This window comes from Pongo abelii, chromosome 16, assembly GCF_028885655.2.
Source record: "Pongo abelii isolate AG06213 chromosome 16, NHGRI_mPonAbe1-v2.0_pri, whole genome shotgun sequence".
NCBI lineage: Eukaryota > Metazoa > Chordata > Mammalia > Primates > Hominidae > Pongo > Pongo abelii.
In genome coordinates, this window is record NC_072001.2 from 80847424 (window position 1) to 80871867 (window position 24444).

Below are 24444 nucleotides of genomic sequence, written 5' to 3' on the forward strand. Positions count from 1 at the left end.
GAAAAGAAAAAGAAAGAAAAGAAAAAAGATTCAAAACCACCCTAAAGGAGCCAGCGGCAGTGTCCTGGTGGTCATCACTGTGGCATCAGATGCTTCACATGCTCGCAAAAGCTCATCAGTTACTACTGAGCTGTCTGGGTCCTCAGGACACAATTGCCTTTAGATGGAGCTATTTACTATCCTGGGTATACTGCTGTCCCTGTATCACTGCATCCTGTGACATACTGGGCATAGACAGAAGAGTTCCCTTAATGAGTTCTAGGGTGGTGGTTAGGAGTTCCAAGCTCTGAGTTCCAGACTGCCTGGAATTCAAATCCTGACTCTGCCCATCCCAGCTGTGCGATCATGGGCAAGCTGCTTCACCTCTCTGTGCCTTAGTTTCCTCATCTGAAAGTGGGGGTGCTAATAGCACTTACCCCTTAGGGAGTTCACTTATATTAAGTGCTTAGTGCCTGGCATGTGGTGAGTGCTCTCTTAGGGTTGGGCATTGCTATAACTTTGCTTATTGTTGCATGCTTGGCTGACACTGTAAAGATCACAACACCTCAGAGAGGCCAGTATTCAGGCTCTGGGAGACCAGTACAGTTCAAGGGCAATTAATTGCTGTCTACTCTGTGCTGGGCGCTGGTGACACAGAGAGAAAACTCCACATTCCTGCTCTCAGGAGGTGTACTGTCTGTGAAGAGATCGTCCTAACACACACTGTGTGTGCTGTGTTGGGGGGAATGTGAGTGAGATGGACTCCGTTGGGGGGATGATGGGTGTTCACAACAAATACATTTACTGAGTGCCTACTGCATACCAGGCCCTGCTCTGGGGACTTTACACATATTACATAATCCTTACAAGAGGGTAATATATAACATTATCACAATTTTCATCCTCGTCTTATAGATATCTGAGGCTCAGAAAAGGTGGGACTGGAGAGGCCTGAAGCTTTTCTGTGCCAGGCAATGTTGTGAGCAGAGGTGTGACTGAGGCTTGAGGGCCTAGGGGGCTGCCTGGCTGAGAGGGCCTATGCCAGGCACGGGTGTGGGCGAGAGCCTTGATAGAGGTCTTCAAGGTCAGGCCGAGGCACTGTGCTCACTGGTCACTTGCACTTGAACCAGGCAGGGCTCCAGTGTGGAAGAGCAGGGCAGGGACCACCATTCCCCCAGGCCTAGCCCTGAACATCAGGACTAATCATGAGTGCATCCTGCAACCCCAGAGCTCTGCGATGAGTGTGAGTCCAGGTGTGTACATGGATAGGTATGCCAGTGTGGGCAAGGCAGGCTTGTCTCCTTAGGGGGTCTTGTCCCTTAAGTCCCCTCCACCCATAGACCCAGGTGGAGCAGGGCTCAGGAAGGAGGGCACCTTCTTTCTGAGGGTGGGAGGGGTGAGCAGGGCAAGAAGAAGGGGTGGAGGGAAGATGCCGCTGCTATGGGAGGGCCTAGAGGTGGAGCGGGTGGCCTGGGGACTTCCTGTTCAGCTCTCTGCTTGGCCCCAGGAGCTTCCTCCCAGCACTACGGCCCCAGGACCCTGACAGCCTCCACCCTCAGATGGGAGAGGAGAGGCTGAGTGCTGGCTGCCCGGCAGGCAGTGGGGACGCTGGATGCCTGTACCTCCCGGCACCTCCTGCCCCCAACTCATCTCCCCTGCACAATTAGCGGGCTCTTGTCTCTAATTGATTCCTCTGGTACTCACATGACAATTAGAATTTAAATTGCCTTTTACAAAGGTCACAAAAACATGATCAAAGAGGAATCTATTAGAGGGGCGGGGGCCGCTTCTCCTTCCCAGCCTCCCAGAGCCGTGGAGGCAGAGGCCAGGCCTTTGAGGAACCATCACCACGTGTGCGGGGCCCTTCTATCACCCCACAGTCTTCCCCAAGCCTTCCTGGTCCCTGCTGTGTGAAGGGTGGGGGAAGGGTAAGTCCAACCCCCCACTCTTTGCCCACCACGGGGGGTTCGAGGCCTCATCTCTGCTCCCCCACAGCTGTCTCCTTCTTCCTTCCTCAGCCTGCACCCTGCTGGCCCCATGACCTTGCTCTAACTGTGCTTCAGATGGCCAGATCCTGTCCCTCACCAGCCCTGTGATCTTCCCTACACTACCTGTCCCCTCCAAGCCTCAGTGGTGGCATCTGTGAAACGGAGCCAATGCGTTCTGCTTCCTAAGGGTGGGAGGTACCACAGGAAGAATTCCTGCACCCCTCCGCCTCGGAGTGTTGCTTCTCTCCCTGCACGTCTGCCTCCTCCAGGAAGCCGGCTGTGGGGCTCATGCTCTGGCTGCTGCCCAGCAGCGACGGTGGCCTGCACCTGCCCAGGGATGAGGAGGCCGCCCCCATGCCAGGGTACAGGACAGGAACTGCCCACTCCTTCCACGGTATCCCGCAGCAGCCTGCACAGGGCTAGGCACATGGGGAGAAGGGGTTTGGGGCGTGGATCCAAGAGACAGATGGGGAGGTTGGCTGAGAGATCCAGGTCCCCATGCCAGGAGCTTCCCCTCTGGCAGGATAGATAGCAGCATCACCAGCTCACATGGGGTCAGGTCTGGGGGCTGTTGCTCTGAGTTCTGGCCTCCCCGGGGGCACCACAGGGGCTCAGCTGGGTCTCTGGCAGCCACACTGACTCAGATTCTCAATCTTGGGTACTCTTGGGATTGCTGAGGTGGGGTTTGGGGCTGGAGGAGGCTGGATGGGGTGGCCTTGGTGTGTCAGGAGGCCTCTTTTGGACCAGCCTAGTTGTTGAGGCCAGCTTGGCCTGGCTCAGCTGCTGGGTTGGGGGTAGGGTGGACAGCAAGGGGCCAGGAGGAGCTTGGCTTCCAGGAGGCCTCCAGACCCTGAGCCCATGCAGCTGGGTCTGAGAGGAGACCTTGGCAGCAGCCCCAGCTCCAAACAGTTTCTACCACCCAAGTCAGGAGGGCTGCCCCTGGAGAGCAGGTGACAGTGCCCATCCTGCCAGACTGGCTAGTGAAGGGAAGTGGGGACAAGGCACAGCTGACTTCTAGACCCTATCAGACTTCAGAAAGGGAGTGGGGTCCACTGGGTATCTGCAATGTGCCCGTCCCCGGCTGCAGGCTTTAGGAGTCGTGCCTCACAGAATCTTTCCAGCAATCTTATAGGTCACCATTTCACAATGAGAAAACAGGCTCAGAGAGGCTGAGCATCTTGCCCAAGGTTGCACAGTGAGGGAAGAACAGAGCTGGAATTTAAACCCCTGCTTGCCCAGTTCCATGGAGAAACCCTGCATGGCCCAGCTCCGTGGCTGGTACTGGTTGTAAGGAATCCCATTATTTTGGGACACAAAACCAGCATCAGGAGCAGGACAGGAGGTAGAATCTCTTGAGGCTCCACTTGGGAGGGTGGGGTGGGGCGCGGAGCCCAGCACGGAGTCTGTGTGGCTTTGGAGAGGGATGGGCAAGGCATCAGTATTCCTGCTCACTCTATGTGGCCCCCAAGGTCAGGAGACATCATCATTCCTCATTTAGAAGCGGGCAGGGAGGCTCAGGGCGGGGAGGATTACCCAGGTAATCCAGCCTGATTACCAGACCTAGCAGAACTTCATTTGGATGCTGGAGGAGGCAGCTGTGGGGCTGAGGCCAGCAGCACAGTCAATGAACACCCAGCCCCCTGACCTGCTGTTAGTTGGGGTCCACTGGCTGCCTCTGAGGAGGTCGCTATTAAAGAGGGGAGGCAGGAAGGGTGGGGGAGGACAGGCCCGCTCAGGATCCTCAGAGGAGGCAAGGGAGGCCGCCCTCCTCACCAGTGCATCTCAGGATAGAAACCTGGCAGAGCCATCTGTCCACACCCCTGCTTTAGCCCTCAGTCCTGCCCTGTTAGCAGAAGGGAGGTGTTTCAGAGTGGGGTGAGATGCTGGGGCTGCCCAGGGAGAGGACAGAGGGGCTGCTCTTGTCTGTGGCACCCTCACTGGCGAAGCTTCTTGCTCTAATCCTGGGTCTGTCCAGGGCTGGGTGGGGTCGGGCATTCCACTAGTACTTGAGGCATGAGAAGGTCTTTCCAGGGCCATAAATCCCATAGGCCCAGGCGAGCAGGTCCGCAAAGCTGTTGTGACAGCAGTGGTTAAATTAAGTGGCCATCCTGGAGCCAGGCGGGGCAGGTTTCCCGAGCCAGGATTTATGGCCTCCCTGCCGCATTGACTGCCCATGCGGCCTGCCTGAGGGAGCTCCTACCATGTGGGAGAACCAGCTGGGGCTGCTGTGCCTGGGCCACGGGAACAGGGGGCCTCTGAGCGCTGGCATCCCAAAGCCACACCACTGCCTGCTTTTGTCCTCAAAAGAGGATCCCAAGGCCCAGGGAGGGCATGAGGTCACGTGGGGCCTGGCTCAGTCTTAGATTCCTGAATGATGCAGCCACACTGCTCTGTTCAGGATGTTACTCAGGCCTGCGGCCTCTGAGGCCCTGGCTGGCCTGGCCCAGCCCCTGGCACTGTCAGTGTGAGGAACTCTAGGTGTAGGGTTTCTTTACCTTCTCACAAGCTTCTTGGGACAGGTGGGGTCCTTCTGACCCCGGCCCCTTAGGCCTTCCTTCTCTCCTGGAGTCTAGCCAGTGGTGACAGAGCAGGAGGCAGGGGCTGCCCCTGCCTGGCCTCATCCTCATATGCACATGCCTGTGTCCAAGCATGTGTGTTGGGAAGCAACATAAATGTGCCAGCATCTCAGGTCATGTTAGGGTGAGACACTGTGCTTGGGGCATTTCATCTGTAGAACCCACTGACCTGACCTGGACATTGTCAGATATTTACTTGGAACAAACAGAACATCAACAATAACAATAAAGAATCGATACACAAAACAGAAAACATGTGGGATTGGAGTCCTCCAAAGCAGCCTTGAACCAGTCTGTTGCAAGCAATGGTGTGGACTTGGCTCTCTAGGTCCACAAGACATTTCAGCTAATGAGTCCAGAAGGGTGACACCCTCACTCCACCTCTCACCCTGAACCCTCAACAGATTTATGCCCAAGCTGGAGAGCAGGACCTGCCCCTTCCCTGGTGCTCCTTGCTGGGACTCTCTGAAGTCACGTTAACCAGGGAAAAACTGCATTGTGGGTGGTCAGTGACTACTACTCAAATAATTAAGTCATATTCGCTTGAAGGTGTCCTTGAGCAGGAGCACACGTGGCACTGGGGAGTGCCACCTATCTCAGGAGGGCTGTCTGTGTGGGCCTCACCTACAGGGCAGCCTCTAGGTCCCAGGCAGTGTCTGGGCTGTGCTCCTCAGGTGTGACCCAAGCCCGGGCCACACCCTGCTCTGGACAGCTCTTACCTGTCTTGGCTCTCCGAGGTCTGGAGGCTGCAGGTCTCAGTCAGATTCCCTGCTGGAGGTCAAGGCTGTCAGGAAGGCCAGGAGGGGCTCGCTGTCACCACAGCAAGGGCTCAGCCTGGCTCCATGTCACTTCAGGCTCAAGCCCCAGCCAGCCTTTCCATAACCTTCTCCCTCTGTGCCTCAGTGTGCACAAGCTCAAGGACTTGCTGGTGTCATTTGGACCTTGTACTTTTCGACTTCCTAGCCTTGGCTGAAGCTGTTACTTCCTCCTGGAAGGACTGCCTCCCTCAACCCCTCCACCGCAATCTCCACCTTTTCTGGCCCTCTCCATCCACAAGGCCCAGGGCTACAGCCTGCTGTTCCTCCCTGGAGAGGATCTGGCCCTCACACTGCGGGGTGTGGGGTGCTGGGCTTTCCCTGCAGTTCAAAGAAGCCTCATCTGAGATGAGTATAGACAAAAGGCCCATTTTACCCTGTGGGATCCTCGGTGGCCTCATCTATAAAATGGAGAGAATAGCCTTGCTTCTCCCCTTGCTGTCCGCAGCCCTCCATGCTCTGCCCTGTCCACTGTAGTCCTCAGGCTTAAAAAAAAAGAGAAGCCAGCAGGGGAGGACGGGGTAGCCTGGGGCAAAGCAGCGCCTGGTGTGTGAGGATGCAGTTCAGAGGGGAGGAGCGGGGACCTGGCTGAGGCAGGATGGTCTGTGAGCAAACTGGAGGGGTTAGAGGGGAGAAGAGCGGGTTCTGTCTGCTTTAGGGCCCGTGAATGCTGAGGGTTCGGTAGGCAAAGACAAGGAGGTGAGAGCTTTTGCTGCCAGATCCTAGGGAGCAGGCAGGGGCTGTGTGTACATCTGGTATGTCTGTGTGTACATCTGGTATGTCTGTGTGTACATGTATGTATGCATAGTGTGTTGTACGGCTGTTAAGTGTACGGCATGCAAATATGACCACACATATGTACCCATGTGTATCTGTGTGCCTGTGTGAGCATGTGTATGTGTCTATGGCTATGTCTATGGTGTGTGTGTGTGTAACATGTCTGAGTTTGCATGTACATTTGATGTGTGTGTATGTGTAATATGTGTGTGTGAGTTGTGTGGTTTTGTGTTGGGTGTGTGTAGGGAGTGGGCATGTGTGTTGGCGTTTGTGTGTGTGCAGTTGTGTGCATATGTGTGTGTATGTGTGCATGTGTGTATGTGTGTGTGTGTATTTGTGTGTGTGTGTGTGTGTGAGAGAGAGAGACGCATGTCCTTGTTCCCGTGATCATCAAGGCTCTTTACCCAGCACCCTTGACCCTGGATCTGTCCTGTGATCCTTCACAGCCCACAATTGCCCTAGACATGTGCAGAGACCACCCACTGCCCCCCACTGGCAGCCTGTCCCCTCCCACTGCCGCTCCTAGACTGTCCTGGATGAACCCAGAACATGGGACCCATTGCTTCCCTCCCTCTGGTGCCCCACTTCTCTTAACAAAGCCTGACGTCTCCAGAGCATAGGTAATTAGGGTGGCCTTTCCTCCTCCGAACTCTGTCCCCCATCCCAGACCCTGCACAAATCTCTCACTCCCACCCTCTTGCTGGAGGGAGCCAGGTCTTATTGCCTAGAAAGAGAAACAGAGAGGCGGGGACAGAGGTTCAGGGAATGATCTGCATCCGGCGGCCGAGAAGGGTCTCCAGGGAGGTTGCCCATCCTTGACTCAGAGTGAAACTAGTTTCAGGCCCATCTCAGGGAGCCTGGGCCTGTCCTCCTGGGGCCCACTGCCCTTCAAGTGACTGCCAGCTCCTCCAGCCTCTCTGTTAGCTCTGCTCCAGGCCTGCCGCCTCCTGCTGCCTCACGGGAGAGATGACGAAGAAACGACAGACAGGTCAGCCCACTCCTCCTATCCCCGCTGCCTTGATCTCATGCTCCTGATGGGCCAGCCACCTCCACTCGGGGTGTCCTGGGCCCTGGGCTGAGGCCTTCTTGTGGCTTTCTCCCTCCCTAAAGTCCCACCTCCAGCCTCCAGGAGTTCCTCTCGGCTATAACACCCACTTTTCTCCACCTGCTTCCCCAGGTCCCCACTATTCATTCACTGGTGCCTAGCCCTGGCCCGCCCTGCTGGGGCACAGCAAGAAAGCAAAGCAGGCTTTCCACTGTGGGGACCAGCCTGAGGGCAGAGGAGAGGGACCCAGGCTCTGACTTCCGGGTGTCTCCCTGTCCTGGGAGTCAGAGGCCAGCAGATAACACACATGTGCGCACACTCACCCACCCACACACATACACACACGTGCATAAAGTACAGTGAGATGATGGGGAAATGAGCCTGGTGGAGAACTTGGGTTGGGGTAGAGCTAGCCCTTGGGGAGTGAGCGCACAAGGACAGACCCCCCCCCTGGAACCCCCTATCCAGATCAAGGGCTGGTGGAGGTGGAGCTTCCTGGCCAGGGCTGATCCTGGGGCTAGGGCTGAAGAGAGAGCGGAGAGGGGCAGATGTGGAGATGAGAGCGGGAGGGGGCTCAGAGGAGGGAGCCAGATGGACAGTGTGTGAGAGAGCATGTTGGGAGGGGCCCGCAGCCCGGGACAGTGGGGAGGGAGGAGGGGCTGCTGCTGGCCTGGCCAAGTCAGCTGAGCCGGACATCAAAGCTGAGTGTTCCCAGGATGCTGGTCTCCCTCCCACAGAGAGACAGATGTCCCTTTGATGGTGAGAAGAAAGGATGTTGTACAGCAAGGGTGGGGAGGGGGCAGGGAAACCGAGTCTCCTCTTTGTGGCCATCCAGGCAATGGAGAGTCCATCATGAATGTCACGTCCTCCACTTCCAGTGGACAGTAAAGCCGGACCCATCACTGGGGCTCCAACTGCCAAGGGAATGGCAGCTGTCCCGGGATCAGGTTGCCTACTGGCCACTTCCTGGCAGCTGAAGTCCAGTGGGGCCACTGTCTTGCTGGTTAAGTGGGGGTCGACCAGTCCTGCAATGACAGGACAGCCTTGTATGTTGGGAGCTAGAGCAGAGTAGGTACAGTGACCACTTCACCTCCCTGCGGCTACCTTGGCTATTGTGTGTCTCACTGCACCCATGTGTGTGTGCACACGTGTATGGGCCTCAAGAACGTGCATGCAGGGCCTCCACCCCCTGCCCCAGCTGGGCCTTCACTCCAGCAGGACTGAGACACTCTGCCCTTTCGGGCTCTGGGCTCCTGAGTCCTACCTCTACTCTGGGCTCACCTAGCTGCCCTGCCTGGAGCACCTGCAGCACTGGTGCTAGGCCATAGGATACCCTTGTAAGAATCAGCAAAGGCACTCCTTCCTCCACATGCTTTTCTGCCAGTCTGCTGAAAAATGTCATGCTAAACATACACATCTAGGATGACCACAGTGCAGGCACCGTACTCTGCGGTAGTGAGGTGAGGGCTTTGAACCTCTCCCTGCCCCTTCTCTCAGCAACCCAAATCTACCAGGCTTCTCCAAGAAGCCCTTTGACCTCCAGTGTGGGGCCTGCACAGCACCTGATATGAAGCCTGCATCCCACCCTTGGTGACAGCAGTTTTGGGCTTGGGCATCCCACCTAGGAGCCATGGTTACACGGTGGGGGACACTTTCACCAGCGGGGAGGTCAGTATCCTCTCCTCCACTGTCACACCCCAGAGAGGGCCCACTCAGGGAGACCCAGCCAGGTCTCTGTCAGTGCTTGAGGGGCCCTGGGGTGCAGGCAGCAGCCAGGTCACGGGCAGGTCCTGATGGATTTCAGCCCTTCGGCAGGGTGGGAAGAGCAGGCTCCTGCCAGCCATCTAGGGAAGAAGAGGGCTTGCTTCATGCTCCAGCTCAAGAAGAAAATGCCTTAGAAAGGTCCCTGGTGCAGCTGAGCAGGCTCTGAAAGCCACAGGGTCTCTGTGGCCTTCTGAATCCAGGCTCTTTGGAAAGGCCCCTTTTGTATAGAGGGGAGCCTCACCACACCCTTCTGTCCACATCCACTGGGAAGGAAGATCCCATGTCCCTTTTACCCTTAGTTTCCCCCATCCTACACACCATACCAAGGTTCTGCCAGGCAGGTCTATGGAGATCCACAGACAGGCCCCTCACCCCAATTCTGATGTGCTTTGGCACCTGCTTCTGGGACTCCAGCCTGTGTGCCATCAGCCCCTCCAGGATCTGCACACAGCACTCCCACCATGTACCATGATGCCAAGCTGTCCCAGAGCCCCCTGGCTGCCCTCGCATCTCCCCATATAAACAGAGGCTTGCACACTGCAGCATCCACACCTGCTCCCAGACATGCCCGGACCCCGCAGGGCAGAAACTCAGCAGAGCTCCTCTTCATGTCCGGAGAAATTCCTCACCACCTTCCACTTGGGCCCAGGTTCCCTCTGCAACCTGGCAGAAAAACCCAGCCAGCCCCCCAACCCCCACCCTCAATCCTGTGGACTCAGCTCCCACCTCTTGGGAAAGAAAGTAGGAAATAAAAGGGAGGCGGGGGAGGGGGAGACATTGGAAAAGACATTTCCAGACCCTGTATGTGCTGGTGACATCCCAACAGCCGCCGCTGACGTGGAAAAATAGAAGTTGCTGGCTTGTTTTTTCGCCCTCTCTTTCTAAACAATTTGACGTTTTATTCCCCCCCATCAAACGCTCTATTCTCTGCTAATGGCAGAATAATAAAAAATTATCCCTCATAGCATGTGAGTGAGAGGCCAAGATGGGGGCCCAGGAGAGGGAGGAAGGAGAGAAAGAAAAAAGGTTATTATAAATGTGTCAGCCTTGTTTATGGCCCTTTATCAGCGAGGGAGAGATGGGGAGGGAGAGACACAGTTAACGTGCACTTGCAAGCAGCCTGCCAGTTGGGTTGGGGAGTGTAAATAATTTTTATTTTCAGCTGCATTTAGATATTTTAAAATATACACCTGCCAGCCATCGTGGGGAACCAGTTGAGCCTGCTGGACCATGAGGGATGGGGGCCGCCTGGCTTTTGGCTGCTTTGATGGGACCATGCTTGACAATTAGGGCTTTCAAATGCAGTGTTTGCTGATAAAAGCTTCCCTCCCAAGGAGCACAGAGAGATAGTGAGGCCAGCCTTGGTGGCTGCCAAACTCCCCGGGTGGCAGGCTGGAGGCAGGATTTGGGAAGGTGGTGCAGGGGCCCAGTGTCCTTCCTGATAAGGCCAGCAAGGGCACGGCTGCCCTGGGCCAGCATTCCACCCTCCCCACACCGCCGGTGCCACATCTTTGTCCCCAGCTTGCAATAGACTGTGTAGCCTCAGACCCTCAGGTTCCATTCATGCCATCACTCACTGGTCAACATTTACTGAGCACCTACTGTGTGCCAGGATCATAGGGGTTCAAGGGCAGGGAAACTTAGAGAGATTGTGCCGCTTAACTGGTCGTTTAAGCCCTCTTCCTTGAGTACCTCCTGAGACCAGTCCTTCATGATGTTCAGTGTTAGTCCTTTGCACTCTGGGCTTGAAACAGCCGCCCGAAGGCAGTGTGACACTGTGGTTAAGAGATGCACTCCACATGTGAGTCGTGGCTGTGAGACTTTAGGCACATGACTTCCAAGGGCTGAGCCGCCATCCCTTCTTCTGTAAAATGAGGTAATAGCATTCCCACATATGGGAATCGGGGTCAAATAAGATGATGAGTACAGTATAAAGCCTTTACTATCTGACACACTAAACAATGTCTCTTGTCATTTGCTGTGCACAGCGATGGGACTATCAAACCCCACCTAAATGTTCCAGTGTGCCCAGTGTGGAGGTCAGGTTCAAGATTAGGCTGCTGAAAGCCAAACTCTGTCTTCTGGGAGCTTGCAGGCCAGGGTGGACAGAGGGGCTGTGAATGGCACGGGCTCAGCTCATCTGGGCAGGCTCCAGAAGGGTCCTTGAAGGATGGAGATGGGGTAGGGAGGGGCCTGGCCTGGCTGGAATAGAGGGGGTGGTCAGTGGCCAGATGGCCTGACTTCACCACGCTGGTTCCCAAAGCAGCCCAGAGAGGGCTTTTGACACTCATATCCCATGAGAGTTGTGTAGGAGGTGTGCGGCCAGCACATTACTTGCCCCCTGTGTCTTAGGCCCATTGAATGCCATCTCTGATAGACGCAAGGGTCAACTTGCCATGTCCTACATGTTCCTCTGGACTCTCAGAGCGGGCCAGATTGACACTGGCAGACAGTGGGCACGGACAGACCCAGAGAAGCAAACGAGAATAGAACCAAATTCCTAGGTCTTCTACTTTGCTGGTCATGGGAAAGCAAACTCTTTAAGCACACCCCCTGCCACCCCCCCCACAGTAACTTCCTTCTTCTGACTGGAGCAGGGATGACTGGAAGGACAGGCGACATCAAGCTAAAGTGTGACTGGATGTTTAGTCCTGAGTATAAATTTAAGCGAATATGCTGAGCTGAGCAGGACCAGACCTAGGACTGTACTAGGTTCTGCAAGGAGTCTGTGGGCCAAGAGCAAGCCAGGAAGGCAAAGAAGGTGGGAGAGAACAAGAGGTAGAGGAAAGGATGGAGAGGGAGCAGACAGGGGCTCTGCATCTGCCTCCCTCCTCTTGTCATTCCCTCAATCATTTACGCCACAAACACGTTGCTGCCTGCTCTAAGCCTGGACCTCAAGGTGCTCACAGACCCAAGAAGGAGGAAGATATGTAAACAGACAAGGAAGAGTCAGCATATGAAGTGGCGGTTTATGGTGGTTCAAGAGTGGGGAGGGGAGGTGGGCATCAGGGAAGGAGGCGCAGAGCAGGAGAGACTTGACTGGGCATCAGAAGTAGACATAGGAGTTTCCAAGTAGACTGGGTGGGGAGGACATTCCTTGTAGAGGGTCAGCATGAACAAGGGCCTGAAAACCAGAGGCCAGGTAGACCACTAGGGGAAGTACAAGTTCGTAATATCTGGGGGGGAGAGAATGATGTTACTCCTTATATCGCAGGGGGTGTACACCTTGCTGCGATATTTTTTGTAATATCCAGGGAGGGAGGGGATGATATTACTCCCCGTATTGCAGTTGTTTGTAATATCCAGGGGAACAGATGATATTACTTCCAATATCGTAAACACCCTGGGCATACACCCTTTGTGATATTGTTCATAATATCCGGGGGGGAGAGGATGATATTACACCCAATATCGCAGGGGGTGTACACTCTCCTGTGATATTTTTCATAATATCCAGGGGAGGATAGAATGATATTACTCCCAATATCGCAGGGGTTGCAAACCCCCAGTGATATTGTTTGTAATATCCAGGGGTGTGAGATGATATTACTCTTAATATCGTAAACACCCTGTGTGTACACCCTTTTTAATATTTCTCATAATATCAAGGTGGGGAGAGGACGATATCACTCCCAATATCGCAGGGAGTGTACACCCTTCTGTAATATTTTTTATAATATCCAGAAGGAGAGAGGATGATATTACTCCTAATATCTCAGTGAGTGTACACCCCCCTGTAATATTGTTCATAACATTCTGGGGGAAAAAGGATGATATTACTCCAAATATCGCAGGGGATGTACACACCCCTGTGATATAGTTCGTAATATCCAAGGGGCAATAAGATAATATTACTCTCAATATCGCAGGCAGTGTACACGCCCCTGTGATATTGTTCGTTATATCCGGGGGGGGGGAGAGGTTGATACTACTTTCAATATCGCAGGGGGTGTACACCCACCTGTAATATTGTTCATAATATCTGGGGGGGGAGAAGATGATATTACTCCCATTATGGAAGGGGGTGTACACCCTCCTGTGATATTGTTCTTAACACCTAGGGAGACAGAGGATGATATTACTCCAAATATCGTAGTGGGTGTTCAACGCCCTGTATATTATTCGTAAAATCAAGGGAGGAAAGAGGATGATATTACCCCCAATATCGTAGGGGGTGCACAATTCCTTGTGATATTGTTTGTCATATCCAGTGGGAAAGAGGATGATATTACTCCCAATATCGCAGAGGGTGTACACCCCCCTGTGATATTGTTCTTAATATCCAGCGGGGGAGAGGATGATATTACCCCCAATATCAGAGGGGGCGTACACACCTTTATGATACTTGTCTTAATATCCAGTGGGGGACAGGATGATATTACTTTCGATATCGCAGAAGGTGTACAGCCCCCTGTGATATTGTTCGTAATATCCAGGGGAAGTGAGGATGATATTACTCTCAATACTGCAGGGGGTGTACACTCCCCTGTGATATGGTTTCTAACACCCAGGAGATGAGAGGATGATATCACTCCCTATATTGCAAGGGGTGTGACCCCCCTGTGATATTGTCGGTACCATTCAGCGGGGAGCAGGATGATATTACTTTCCATATCGCAAGGGGTGTACATCTTCTTGTGAGATTGTCCATAACATCCAGGGAGGGAGAGGATGATATTACTATCCATATGGCAGGGGGTGTACGCCTTCCTGTGATATTGTCCGTAGAATCCAGGGGTGGAGAGGATGATATTACTCCCCATATCGCAGGGATTGTACACCCTCCTGTGATATTGTCCATAACATCAAGGAGGGTTGAGGATGATATTACTCCTTATATCGCAGGGGGTGTACACCCGTCTGTGATATTCTCCGGAACATCCAGAGGGTGAGAGGATGATATTACTTCCCATATCGGTGGGGGTGTACACCCCCCTGTGATATTGTCGGTAACATCCCGGGCGGGGGAGAGGATGGTATTACTTTCCATATTGCAGAGGGTGTGCAACTGCTGTGATGTTGTCTGTAACATTTAGGGGTGAAAGGATGATATTACTTTCCATATAAAAGGGGGTGTACACCCTCCTGTGATATTGTATGTAGCATCCAGAGGCGGAGAGGGTGATATTACTCCCCATATCACGGGAGGTGTACACCCCCCGTGATATGGTTCATAATATCCAGAGGGGAAGAAGGAGATATTACTCCTTATATTGTGGAAGGTGTACACCCCCCTGTGATAAGGTTCGTAATATCCGGAGTGGGGAAGAGGGTGATATTACTACCTGTATCGCCGGGGTGTTCACTTTCTGTGATATGGTTTGTAATATCCAGAGGGGGAGAGGGTGACACTACTCCCCATATCGTAGCAGGTGTAAACCTCCCTGTGATATGGTTCATAATATCCAGGGGGGAGAGAGTGATATTACTCCCCATATCGCGGGAAGTGTACACACCCCTGTGATATTGTTCATAATATCCAGAAAGAGAGAGGGTGATATTACATTTTATATTGCGGGGGGTGTGATATGGTTCGTAATATTCATCAAGGGAGAGGGTGATACTACTTCCCATATCACGGGCGGTGTACACCTCCCTGTGATATGGTTCGTAATATCCGGGGGCGGGGGGAGAGGGTGATATTACATCCAATATCGCGGGAGGTGTACACTCCCCTGTGAAACGGTTTGTAATATCCAGGAGGGGAGAGGGTGATATTACTCCCCATATCGCACAAAATGTACCCCGCCCTGTGATATGGTTCTTGATATCCAGGAGGGAGAGGGTGATATTACTCCCCATATCGCACAAAATGTACCCCGCCCTGTGATATGGTTCTTGATATCCGGGAGGGAGAGGGTGATATTACTCCCTATATCACATGGGGTGTACTGCCCCCTGAGATATGGTTCGTAATATCCAGAGAGGGAGAGAAGGTGATATTATACCCAATATCACGGGAGGTGTACACTCCCCTGTGATATGGTTTGCAATATCCAGTGGAGGAGAGGGTGATATTTCTCCCCATATCTTGGGGGGTGTGATATGGTTCCTAACATCCAAGTGGGAAGATGGTGATATTATTCTCCATATCACGGGTGGTGTACACCCCCCTGTTATATGGTTCATAATATTCAGAAAGGGAGAGCGTGATATGACTCCCCATATCGCTGGGGGTGTGACATGGTTCGTAATATCCAGGTTGGGAGAGGGTGATATTACTTCCCATATCGCGGGGGGTGTACTCCACACTGTGAAATGGTTCATAATATCCGGGGCAGAAGAGGGTGATATTACTTTCCATATCGCGGAGGTTGTGATATGGTTCATAATATCCAGGAGGAGAGAGGGTGATATTACTCCTTATATCGCGGGGGTGTACACTTCCCAGTGATATGGTTCTCAATATACGGGGGGGAGAGGGTGATATTACTCCTCATATGGGGGGAGGTGTATAACTTCCTGTGATATGGTTCGTAATATCCAGGTGGGGGAGGGTGACATTACTTCCCATATTGCGGGGGCGGGGGGCGGGGGGCGGCAGTAATATGGTTCATAATATCCAGTGGGAGAGAGAAAGATTTTACTCCCCATATCGCGGTGAATGTACACCTCCGTTATATGGTTCCTAATATCCACAGGGGGGGAGAGGGTGATATTACTTCACATCCCACGGGGGGTGTACAACCTCCTATGATATGGTTCGTAATATGAAGGAAGAAAGAGGGTGATATTACTCCCCGTATCGCGTGAGGTGTACACCCTTCTGTGTTACGGTTTGTAATATCCGGGGGGGGGGTGATATTACTCTTCATATTGCGGGGGGTGTACACTCCCCTGTGATATGGTTCGTAATATCCAGGGAGGCAGATGGCGATATTAATCCTCATATCTCCGGAGGTGTACAACCTCCTGTTATGGTTTGTAATATTTAGGGTGGTAAGGGTGATATTACTCGCCATATCGCAGGGTTCTACACCTTTCTGTGATATGGTTGGTAATATCCAGGGGAGGAGAAGATGATATTACTCTCCACATCGCGAGGGGTGTACACCTCCTGTGATATGGTTCTTAATATCCACGGGGGGAGAGGATGATATTACTCCCCATATCGTGGGGTGTGTACACCCCCCTGTGATATTGTTCATAATGTCCAGGTGGGGAGGGCGCAATATTACTCCCCATATCGCGGGGGATGTACACCCACCCCGTGATATGGTTCGTAATACCCGGGGCAGAAGAGAATGATATTACTCCCTATACCGCTGGGGTGTAATATGGTTCATAATATCTGGGGAGGGAGAGGGTGACATTATTCTTTATATTGAGGGGGATGTACACTTCCCTTGTGATATGGTAATATTCATGGGTGGAGAGGGTCATATTACTCCCCATATCGCGGGGTGTGTACACCCCCCTGTGATATGGTTGGTAATATCCAAGGAAGGAGAGAGTGCTATTACTCCCCATATCACTTGCGGGGTACACCCTCTTGTGATATGTTTCCTAATATCCAGTTGGGGAGAGGATGATATTACTCTCCATATTGCGGTGGGTGTGATATGGTTTGTAATATCCAGGGGATCAGAGAGGGATTTTACTGCCCATATCGCGGGAAGTGTATACCCCCCAGTTTTATGGTTTGTAATATCCAGGGTGGGAGAGGGTGACATTACTCCCCACATCACAGGGGTGTACACCCTCCTTTGATATGGCTTATAATATCCAGGGGGGCAGAGGCTGATATTACTCCCCATATCGCGGCAGGTGTACACCCCCCTTTGATATGGTTTGTAATATCCAGGGGGGAGACGGTGGTATTACTCCCCATATCATGGGTGGTGTGATATGGTTCCTAATATCCTGGGCAGGAGAGGGTGATATTACTTTCCATATCGTGGCGGATGTACATCCCCCGTGATCTGGTTTGTCATATTCTGAAGGGGATAGGGTGATATTACTCCCCACATCGTGAGGGGTGTACACACCCCTGTGATATGGTCTGTAATATCCACGGGGGGAGAGGGTGATATTATTCCCTATAACTCGGGGGGTGTACATTCGTGTTATATGGTTTGTGATATCCAAAGGGGGAGAGGGTGATATTACTCCCCATATCGCGGGGGTATACATTTTTCTGTGATGAGTTTCATCATATCAAGGGGGGAAGAGGGTGATATTACTCCCTATATCGCTGGGAGTGTACACCTCCCTGTGATATTGTTGGTAATATCTAGGGGGGCAGAGGATGATATTATCTTCAGTATATCAGGGGGTGTACACACCTCTGTGTTATTGTTCGTAATATCTTGGGGGGAGAGGATGCTATTACTGCCAATATTGTGGGTTGTTTTTACCCCCCTGTGATATTGTTCTCAGTATCAAGGGGATGGAGAGGGTGATATTAATTTCAACATCACAGGGGGTGTATACTCCTCTGTGATATTGTTTGTAATATCAGGATGATATTACTCCCAATGGGGGTGTACACCTTCCTGTGATACTGTTCTAAATATTAGTGGGGGAGAGGATGATACTACTCCCAATATTGAAGAGGTTGCACCCCACCCCCCTGTGATACTGTTCAAAATATTAGGTGGGGAGAGGATGATACTTCTCCCAATATCACAGGGGGTGTACATCTCCCTGTGATACTGTTCGAAATATCCAGAATGGGAGACGACGATATTACTCCCAATATTGCAGGGGGTGTACACTTTTCTGTGATATTGTTTGTAATATCCGGTGGTGGGGGGGGAGAGGATGATATTACTTCCAATATCACAGGGTGTGTACATTCCACTGTTATATTGTTTGTAATATCCAGGGGGAGAGATGATGATATTACTCTCAATATCACAAGGGGTGTACACCCCCCTGTGATCTTTTTCATAATATTCGGAGGGGGAGATGATGTTACTTTCAATATCATAAACACCCTGTATGTACACCCTTGGTGATATTGTTCATAATATCCAGGGTGGGAGAGAATGCTATTACTCCCAATATCTCAGGGGGTGTACACCCCCTGTAATATTGTTTGTAATATTTAGGGGGTTGATGACATGTCTCTCAATATCGCAAAGGGTGTACACCCCTTTGTTATATTGTTTGTAATATCCATGGGGAGAGAGCCCTAAATTTCAGGGCTGAGGCTGGGGAAGGCCAGGCTGTTGGGGCCAGAGGCGGGAGAGAGTTGGGTTAGCCCCTGTTCAGGCCCCCTGGGTCTTCTACAGTGATTGTCATGATTATTTTTTCCTTGACTTTTGAGGTTGGCAAGTATTCATAGCAGATCCTGACCAGGCTTCCAAGAGAGCCAGTGGCAGTATACAGAAACTCTTCAGGTGTATACTTGGGACTGGCTCAGAGTCACTGCCACCACATTCAATGGCCAAAGCCAGTCCAGATTCAAGGGATGAAGAAACTGACTCCACCTCTTAATGGACTGAGCTGCAAAGTGACATTGGAAAGGGGTAGATACAGGGAGCTGTGGGGCCACTTTTGTGACTGATCTACAAAGAGGCGGTTAGAAGCAATTCCGTGAGGGACACCATTCTATTCCATGAGGCTGGTATTTCTGTAGATGGCAAAGGAGAGATGAGGGGGTGCTAAGGTTCTTGCATTCTTGAGGGATGGTGCGATTAACTGCAAAATTGTCCCCCAAAATTTGTACCAATTCCCACTCCCACCAACCCCAAAGCAGATAAACTGGGAGAGGGATGAAAAATCTTTACAAAGCTTTCTTGTGTCAATTGATTCACCCCAGGATCCGTTACTGACACTTGCCAACCTCAAAAGTCCAAGGAAAAAGTAATCATGACGATCACTGTAGAAGACCCAGAGGGCCTTACTAGGGGCTAATCCAACTCTCTCCCACCTCTGGCCCCAGCAACCTGGCCTTCCCTAGCCTCAGCCCTGACATTTAGGTCTCTGACCCATGTTGAGATCATTTTTGTGTATGTCACAAGGAACGGGATCCAGCTTCATTCTTTTGCATGTGGACATCCAGTTGTCCCAGCATCATTTGTCAAAAAGACTATTCTTTCTCCCATTGAATGGTCTTGGCTCTCTTGTTGAAAGTCAATTGACCGTAATGTGAGGGTTTCTTTCTGAACTCTCATTTCCACTCCATGATTTATGAGGACAAGCTCGAGCTGGCCTGCTGTAGGATGAGAGACATGAGGAAAAGAAGTGGGTCATCCCAGGTGAGGCCATCCTAGACCAGTAGCCCCGGTCAATCCTCCTGCTGACCACAGACTTGTGAGGGAGCCCATCTGGGAGTCAGCCCAGCCCAGCCCAGCCCATGGCTGCCCAGCTGACTTGGAGACTTGCGAACATAATAAATGCTTGCTTTAAGACGCTAAGCTTTGAGTTGTCAGGTAACCATTATTTATTCTGCCAGAAAACAGATACAGCCCCAAACTGAAGATAGCCCAGATGTCCCTCCGTGTGGGGCTGGTGGTCCTGCAGTACAATGGAGCACCCTGTGGCCATTTAAAAATTGATCCTTGTGTACCGACCTGGAAGATGTCCATGATGTATTGGTGAGGGAAAAAAGCAAGTGGCTGATCAATATGTATGCCATGACCCAATTTTTGTTTTTTTTAAAAAAGTCTGTGTATAAGAATATATAGAACAAGGACACCTCGGAAAAAGCTGGCAATGATACACAGTGAAGCATTCGCAGGGGTTGCCTCTAGGGGAGACAAGAGGGAGTTTGACGTTTTTTGCTTTCTTTCTTGTAATTTTTTAAAAATGAAGATTATTTGGAAGAAAAACAAAGTTAGCATTTCCAAAGACTGTGTGTGTTGAAGTGGGGGCCAGCCACCCACACAGGGATCTCCAGCTTTTTCTCCTCTGCCCTGGCTCCCCAAGCCCACCCCTCTTGCTGCAAACCCCATAACCTAGACTCCCCACAGCCCCATAAAACCCCTCGATGGCTTTGCCATCCCTCAAGCCTTTAGGGGTTCACTTTCAATACTAGAGCAGGAAGAGCCTTCGGGATCAAGACTCACCTCTTCATGGCACAGATAGAGGGAAACTGAGGCACGGAGGAGGGAGGGATACACTGGAGGCGTCTGTGAGGCTGTATTGGAGCCAAGGTGAGATGCGGGGTCCTGAGGACCTGCCCCCATCTTGGGTGCCCAAGGCCACCCCCTCCCAGCACAGACCTCTGCTGGGACCCATTTCCCTCAGAGGGGGCCTGGAGGATGAGGGACAAGCTTTGTCCCTCTTGGGAGGAGACGACGGAGGTACTGTGAGGGAGAGTAAAAGGGACAGAGGCAAAGAGGAGAAGGGATAGGGTGGGGTGGGCACCAGTGCCGGCCTCAGCCCAGAGCCTCCGGCAGCAGCCAGATAATAAGCAGGAATAAAAGAGGAGAGAGAGTGAAATGTCACACACGCTCTGGTGCCATTAGCCACCAGAGAAGGGAAATATCACAGAATTAGGCCAGCCTTTGTTTGCCTTTGTGAAGGAGGAGCGTGAGGGGGTCTTGGCTGTGGGTAGGAGGGACTGTGCCTCTGGGGATGGGCCTGTTTTCCCGGGGGAGAGGCAACGAGAGGAGGATTTCATGGCTGGGGCTCTGGGACCCTTGGACCTCCCAATCCCCAGTTACTGGGCCGGATGTGACTCAGAGGGGGGTGGTGGGAATGGGGACAGGGGAGAGATGGGACTTGTTTCACTTCAAAACAGAGACACCGAGCTCAGAGGCCTCCTTGCTAAACTGCCTTTGCTGTTGTTTGTTTATATTTCCCTAGTTATTACCCAAGTCACAGAAACACCCGGGTAATAGCTGTCAAATTATACACTCGCAGCTAATTTGGGTACGACTCTTGGCATAGCAGCCGCGTTTTAAGGAGAAATAAACAAGGCCTGAAATAAAAGTCGGCAGGAATACAAATCTGCAGCAATGAGGCTGGCTCCCCCTTCCCCACGCGGCAGCCAGCGTGCGCATCACTCCTTCCACACATGCGCGCTCACACACACCGCACTGGCACATGAGCCTGCCCCAGCCCTTCCCATCCATTCCCTCTGCACCCTGACCCGGCTGCCTGCAGAGCAGCCAAGGGGGCTCATTCCACTGTCTGCCCCCTCCAACCAGAGCCACGTCCTGGGCTGGGCCAGGGTCCTTGTCTTTGCAGATCCAGGCTGCCCTCCCTGTACCGACTCCAGTCCTCTGTGGGTGCCCATGTTCCACCCTCTTCTAGCCAAGGAGGCTTACCATTCATTCACCCGCTCATTCATTCGTTCATTCAAGGGTTTCTTGAGCAACGACTTTGTGCCAGGGACAGTGCTCTACTGATGATTGGTAAAATATAGACGTTGGTTTCTTCTTAGGGCTAACATCAGTTGAAAGAGACGGATATTAGACAAAAAAAGGAATAAATATGTAATAAGTTAGGATAAGTGCTCTAAATGAAGAGTGTAGAATGAGAAAGAGAAAGGGAGGAGCTTTTGGGAGTTCAGGAAAACCCTCTTTTAGGGGAAAGGAAAGGCCTGGGTTGAGGCCTGAAGTGGGATCTTGCTGGGGGCACAGCAGGGATATTTCAGGTGGAGGGAACAGCCCATGCTATTCAAAAGCCTTGAGGCAGCATGGCCAGTGTGGCTGGCAGGCAGGGAGCTGAGAAGCCTCACAGGTGCTATCAGCCACCTTAGGAGCTGGGAAGGATTATAAGGTTTCAAGGGAGGGGTGGTGGTGAAATGAGATCTGATTGATGGCTTTGATAGATCTCTCTGCTTGGCTGAGAGAAGCTTGCAGAGGAGTGAGAGCGGGTGAGTAGCTGGGGGAGGCTGTTGCGCTCATTCTGGGGAGAGATGACAGCAGCCTGGGACAGGATGGTGGTAATGTGGACACGGAGAAAAGGAGGGGTTGAGAGAGATCCTAAAGGCAGACAGGACTTGGAATTTGGGGTGAGGAAGAAAAAGGAGTCAATGGGGGGCCAGTGGGTAGAGGCAAATTTCCTGAGATGGGAGAGCGTGCAGGAGGGGCAGGTTTGGGACTGTGTCTGAGGCACATAGAGAGTGTGTTTGAGGCCCCACAATGGACAAGGCTGCCTGGGAAGACAGAGAGAAGAGAAGGTGTTTGGACACGTGTGACTCCTAGCTCAGACTCTCTGTGACCACACCTTCCTCCCCACTGTCACTAATAAAATAAAAGTTGTGACCACAGTTTGCTGAGAGGATGAAATGAGCTGTGTCAGGTGTCATCCCAGTTGCATCCCATTGGACTCTCCCAGGTGCGCACGCAGCGGGGCTGCAGTTGGTCCCTGGAGGGAAGCAGAGCTGGAGCAGACCCACCGGCCGGTGTCAATACTGCCCTTGGGATCTGCTTAAAGCCAAGGGTCTGTGGCCTGGGAGGTTTTGGAAAGGAGTGCTCCACATGGCAGGTGGAACCCCAGGGAGACCCCCAGAGCTCACCCCCGAGATGGGAGAGCTGAGGGTTGACGGGGTGGGTGCAGGAGGAGGGCAGAGAGAGAAGATCATGGGCTGGACAGGGGGCACAGCCATGACAGCAGGCAGGCTGGGAGTTGGGCCAGGCCACAAGGGGGTCTCCTCTCTCTGCCAGGCAGACCTGGGCTGCAGAAACCAATTAGCACAGAACAATGTCCTAACATGGCCCTCTTGACTCTAGCTCACGCCCACACCATGTGGTGTAAGGGAGTGTGGGCATGCAAGCATGTGCTAGAGGCGGGGTGCAGGGCTTCCTCCCTTCCCCGCTTCTCCTCTCCCCTTGAGAGACCTGGGGGCAGGTGAAGGACCCAGAGCTGGGAAGTAGGAGGCCCTTGTTTGCCAGAGTCCCCAACTCTGCCCCATCCCAGCCTCCCTGTCTGAGGATTCGAGGGCCCACCAAGCTCCACTGCACCCTCTGCTTGTCTACCTGTGTGTGTTGAGGGACATTTTGTTCATGTGCATGTACTTTCCATGTTCCTGTGTACTTGGGCACATATGGAAACACACACAGACATCCACGATGTGTTTGTGCATGTTTGTTCAGGCTTGCACACATGTGTGCACATACAGGCGTGAGACCATGAGGGAAGGGGTTGGATCTGCAGCTGAAGTGATGAGTAGCAGCCTTCGAAGCCCCAGCTCAGCCCCCTCCCTTAGGGAACTCCCACCCATATACTCCCAGTGCATGCTCCTCTGTCCCCATGCTCCTGCAGCTGGAATTGAAAAAACTGTGCTGGGGCTGACCACGGGCGCTCTCTGCAGGCCTCAGGCTGACCACCAGCTGCTCTGGAAGAGGTAGAAGTTCTCCCTTGTCTTTGTCAGGCTGGGCCCTAGGAAGCCTGCTGTGCACAGCAGTGATTAGGAAGCTGAGTTATGCTGGGGCAGAGGCCCGAGGGTCCCCAGACCTGCTGGTGAGAAGCTGCTGATGTTTTGGGACAAGTCTCCATGCTGGCCTGAGGCTGCTGAGGAAGCTGTGTTCTTCAATAATACCTAGCAAGGCCCTGAGGACCTGGGACGGAGTCTGTCTCTAGTCTCCTTGTCTCTTGGCGAAGCTCTGGGGAGGACAGGCTGCTGGCTAAGTGACCTCCTCATCACTAAGGACATCTGGATAAAGGAGGGCTTGCCATGCATTGGGGAAAGAAGTTTGGTTTAAACATCATAAACTGATCTAGGTTCCAGGACCAGCCTTGCCACTGACACGCCCTTTGGTGCTGGATAACTCCCTCAGGACTGAGTGACTCCTGAAGGCCTGTCTGGCTGGAATGCTTTGTTACTATGATCGAGGCTGAGGCAAGCAACCCTGGGCCATGAAGACCAACCCAGCAGCATGGGTTGGGGGTATGGGCAGGAATTCTGGGGGCACAGTGGGGGTAAACAGTCGTAGGCCCCTACCTGTCATGAATGTACTTGTACGACCCTGTCATTGCTCCGTGTCTGCAGTATGGAGAGGCTCTGCCTAAAACACTCAGGATTGTTTAACAACAATGTGCTTCTCTGAGCTCTGCGCCTTCCAGAGCTCACAGGCCTGCAGGCAGAGAGGCACACAAACAATCACAAGCCAAAGCTGTGATGGAAGTTGGCACGGACAACTGGATCTCCCCTGCCCCCAGCTGGTTGCCCCCAGGCCAGGCCTGGTTTTATACCCTCCTCAGTTCCCTTCGGCACCCAGACAGGACTAGGGAGACAGTGGCCCAGAAGCAGTTTAAAATTTTTTTATTATTTTGAAAAGGGATTACATTCACGTGTTTCAAAATCCAAACAAGATAACACGGCATAGAGTAAGAAGCCTTTCTGCCTTCCTACTCTGTAACCCTGCTTTTCGTTTCCTGTGTGTCCTTTCAGAGCTCCTTTTGCTTTCAAAAGCAAATACAAATACAGGCAGCTTCTGAATGGATGGCCAAGTGACTCTGGAGCTTCTGCGCTATGTGAGGGCTGGGCTTTCTGTCCCTGTTCACCCTCAAACCCAGGCTGCAGCCACTGCATGGTGAGTATCCATTGGACACTTTCAAATATTTATGGAACACTGATGGATTTTCTCAGTCCGGAGCTG